At 42.2% G+C, this 5,000-nt stretch overlaps 1 protein-coding gene across 1 annotated transcript in view; it reads left to right on the top strand.

Moving 5' to 3' along the window:
* tle2b (TLE family member 2, transcriptional corepressor b) overlaps positions 1-5,000 on the top strand; it is a 118,648-nt gene that overhangs the window by 77,383 nt on the left and 36,265 nt on the right. The gene's annotated exons all lie outside the window — the stretch shown is intronic.

Raw genomic sequence — 5,000 nt, 5'->3', positions numbered from 1 at the left:
GCTGCCATGCACACGCACACACACTCAATTTACAATTTACAATTAAGGCATTTAGCAGACACTCTAATCCAGAGCGACTTACAAAGTGCAAGATGGGTGTAAGTGGCATGAACCCTAGTCAACAAACGACAGGGTTAATGGTCAAGAAAATAGAGTGCAAAGAAAACAATTAAGTGCTACAAGGTACTGTAACTAGAACTACACTCACACACGCACGCACGCACGCACACACACACACACACACACACACACACACACACACACACACACACACACACACACACACACACACACTGTATATGCATACAAACTAGAGCCTAACCAATGCCAGGTGTTTGGGTCCGATGCCAATCCCGATTTTGGAGAGTCCTAGCCCTAATGTTATGACCGTCAAAACTTTCATTTCATTAACATTTTCGTTTGAGAAGATTTAATTCATAAGCAAAACAATAAATAAAACAAATATAAATAACTTGATTAAAAAATAATTAAGTATATATTTTTTTAGATATGAAAAGACATTTAACGTAATGATAGAATGAACAGGTATATAACAGGAATATAAAAAAAACACACAAACTGAACTTTATTTTATTTACGCTCTTATTAAGCCCTATTCCAATATTTTCAAAAATAGCTTTACAAGCGCACATCACATCGCGGTTTTGAAAATTTTGTGTGATGTCAGTTTGAAAATGGTTACAAATCCAGACATATCGGTTGCATAATATTCTTGCTGAAAAAAATCGAATCTGGCTAAAGCTAAACCAATATTTCAGAAATAATACGGACTGTGTATGTCTCCATTGTTTCTGCTTTTCCTTTTGTAAGGCTTACACAACCAATCTGAGAAGTCCTAACCTAGAGCAGAGTACTGTGTACATAGCAGTGGTGGAAAAAGTACTCACAGAATTATTGAATGCTTTAACTATTGAAAAATAGCAGATATACAAGCTCACAGCGCGGCACCGAGTGCCGCGCTGCGAGCTTGTAGATCTGCTATTTTTGAAAAAGTCGTGAAAATGTGTGCAAATCTTTGAATATAAGTGTTTTCAAAGCGAACGTTTGTAACTCAAATTTTGCTTCTGGGTGGTCCCTGGAACTAAATATTTTGAGATGCGGGTCTGTGGCAAAATAAATATCATTTTGGGGGTCCTTCACATGAAAAGGTTTGAGAACCACTGACACGGTAGTCTCTCAAGAACAGACTAACTGAGCTCCAGTTAAGAGAAAAGGACCTTTTCTTTGACGATGGCTGCATGGCCAGATTGCTGACATAGAAACATAGGGTTTTTCAAAATATCTTAGAAGGATTCAAAAGACATTTCTAGAATCGAGTAAAAATTCAAATTTTCACGATTTTTCAAAAATAGCAGATCTACAAGCTCGCATTCGGTGCCGCGCTGTGAGCTTGTATATCTGCTATTTTTTCATAGTTAAAGCATAAAATAATGATACACAATAATGTGTACCCGTTCTAAATGGGATAAATATCAATACTGCAATGTAGAAATACTCTGTTACAAGTAAAAGTCCAGAATTCAAAATGTACTTGAGAGTAAAAGTACGAAAAAGTAAAAGATGTTTGAAAATAGCAGATTGAAAATAGAAGATCTACAAGCTCACAATCGTGATGCATTGTGAGCTTTTTTCAAAAGCTATTTTCAAATAGCCACGATATAAAATGGGGCTAAAGTGGTTAATGTATGTTTTATAATATTATAATTTATATCTGCAAAGTAACTAAAGTTTTCAAATACATGTAGTGTAGTAAAAGTACAATATTTGGATCCGAGATGTAGTGGAGTAGAAGTAAAAGTGTAGGAAATTGGAAATACTCAAGTAAAGTACAACCAGTAAGACTCCCTAATCGGGAGATAAGCGACCGTTGGTCGCTTATCTCCACAATCTGTCGGTAGATAATGCCGGTCTTATATAAGGGTCATTTGTGTACGGTGTGATGTCATACTGATGTCAGCAGTGTGATGTCATACTGATGTCAGCAGCTATGTCTCTATATATGGAGTTATATGTTGTTCGTGTCCAAATATGGGGCTTGTGAGGTCAGACTTAGTGAGATTCGTCGGTTATCTCCATATATGGAGGGATGTGTTGGTTATCTCCATATCTGGAGATTCAACCTTCAACGTGTAACTATGGCTACCTAACGACTAGCCACATGACGTGAAGGTGAGTGAGGGTCTTTGTAACAGCCACCCCCAGATTTCCCGTGGAAATCTGTACAATATCGAGAAGGCCCGAACGGAAACTCTTAGTCAACTGGCCACCCCATCAAAGAGTAAAGGGACATCAAGGCCTCTCTCTTGTCAATGGGCTGGTGTCGGCCACCCCGTACGGGTTCTAGTCTGAGGTGATAGCCTGCCACCCCGTTAGTAGGCAGGGGTCCCGACAAGCCAAGGGGTCGATTGCACCAGCTTCCTCCTGCCGCGAAGGGTGCCAGCATGACTCACACCATCCTTCCTAGACGATTTTGACATCTTGTTACTAATCTGTCGGTAGATAATGCCGGTCTTATATAAGGGTCATTTGTGTACGGTGTGATGTCATACTGATGTCAGCAGTGTGATGTCATACTGATGCGGAGATATGAGCAGGGCAAAGGTGTGACGTGTGACGTGTGACCGACCGACGGACGGACGGCCGGTGGAGGTTTTGATACTAAACTGCGACCTGACGGTCGCAAATACCTCAAAACTGTTGAAGATGAGTACATCTCTGCTGTCGGGCCGAAACCTCCTAACTCCAAAATGTTCATTTTCGGGTAAAATGAGCTCAACTGGAGTTAGGAGGTTTTGACTGAAGCACCTTTTACTACTTTTCATTGGTTCAATACCAGTAAGACTCCCTAATCGGGAGATAAGCGACCGTAGGTCGCTTATCTCCACAAATAGGGCAAACATTTGTTTTTCCTAAATCTTCCTGATCCATGTTGATGACATGAGAGTAGACATGCTGTGTAGTGATTTTCGTGATTTTAGGGCAAAATCTGTAGGAGTTACGGCATTTTATGTGAGCTGCAGTGGAGGGGGTCCTCCACTGGGGGCGCCACCACTTTTGCATCCGTTCTGGAGCAGCAGGAGTCGGTGGTCCCTGGGAATTCCCCGTGAGCAGCCCCGTTGGCGTGGTCATTTGGTCATTTTTGCACATTTGGTCATTTTTTACATCTGGGGGTCCCCCAGGGACCTGGGGGTCCCTGGAGCTCCGGGGGTCCTTGGAGGTTGTAGTTTGGCAGGCAAGGAACGTGTGTGCAAAATTTGGCATGGATCGGGGCAACGGTTGCGGAGATATGAGCAGGGCAAGAGTGTGACGTGTGAGGTGTGACAGACAGAGGGACTGACACTACTTACACTACTTACAGTACTTACACTTTGTGGAGGTTTTGATAGTAAATGCGACCTACGGTCGCAATTATTTTAACCAACACACAGACGTAAAGGGTTTTCAATAGCCCTGATTTATGCAAAAAGAGTTGTCCAAACGGGTGGAGTTAGCGGGTTTTGGCCAGACAGTGATGATATGACATCAAGCCCTCACTGATGGCTCATTAATACTCGTCCCTTTGATGAAAATAGCAGCTCTACAAGCTCACAACACATAGATTTACGGCATGGCACGCCGCCGTACGACAACATACAAATCTGATCTGATGATTCATTTGCAGACATTTCCATCTAAACAGTTGCTTTGCTCTGCCAGGGCATCAGTGTGTGGGCTGGGGTTTGTGCTTTTGAAGCAATTTAATCGATTCCAGACGTGATCAATCAATCGCAGAAAAAGCACTCAATTCCATTCCAAATAGTAATTCAATATACGTCTGCTAAGTGCAGTGTAAATAAGTAGAGATTATTGCCTAAGGCGATATTGATGATATCCCTCCTTGGACATCCTGTTTTTCTTTTTTCCTCTCTCTCCTTTTTTTTCTGACAATACAGTAGGTGTGAGGAAATGGTGAAGATTGATTTGGAGTTAAACCCTGTTTGCTGTGTGCACAGGCACGTGCACTCATAGACATCAAAGGGGGCTTGAGTCCCTACCCTTTTATCCATCTGTAAAAAGAGCCCTCTCAAGACCAATGTGTTTTTTTACTATGGTGAAAGAAATGCAAATGCCCCCTTTCCATTCCATAACTGAAGGCAGCATTCAAGAGAATTGCCTTGTCCAAACTCTCCTGAACTTGAATGCAGCATCTTATGTTGAAAGAATTGCCTTCTCTGTGTAGAAATCAAGCATCGAAAATAGCCGACCTCCAAGCTCAGCTTGGAGGTCGGCTATTTTCGATATGTTCACCAAAAGGCCCTTTTAGAAAGTTCAGCCCCTGCCTCTCTAACATTCTCTGCACGTCCCTGTGTGTGCGTGCGTGTGTATGTGCGCATATTGCAAGCGTGCATGCCTGTACATCTGTGTGTCACATGTGTGTTGGCTGGTGTGTGTGTGTTGCAATCTCTAGAGAAGAGAAGGTCACACCGCTGTCAGTTTGATCAATATTGACACTACGTGTATGTGTGTCTGTTTGTCTGTATGTGTGCGCGACTGCGCGCGCGCGTGTGTTTGCATTTGTGCGACCGATTATATTGGGAGTTTGTGTACACACACAGCTGAGAATTCAGTCTTTGTTTCTGAGCATTTGTGTACTGTACACGTGCGTGAGTGAGTGTCTGTGTGCGCATAACATGGGCTTTTGTAGTAGTTTGTGCTTGCTCAACAAGCAGCCGTGCATCCATCCATACATAGTGCACACTCTGTGCTAACAACAGTGTTGATTCTTCCACATGTGGTTTTAACAGTACACCTGTAGCAATGTTTGCTTCAGAAAAGACAATAATGGATACCATTGTTGTTCGGGTACTTGCTCACTATTCTGACCATTCAGCACAAAACGTCAATATTGTATATCATTGCGTTGATACTGTGTAAGCTTTCAATTGTCAACTGTCTATATCTTGTGTGTTGTGTGTTCCTGAAATAGGCTATGCTATGGG

This window comes from Nannobrachium achirus (assembly GCF_963921795.1).
Source record: "Nannobrachium achirus genome assembly, chromosome: 1".
Taxonomy (NCBI): Eukaryota; Metazoa; Chordata; class Actinopteri; order Myctophiformes; family Myctophidae; genus Nannobrachium; species Nannobrachium achirus.
This window is presented reverse-complemented; position numbering and strand designations above follow the sequence as displayed.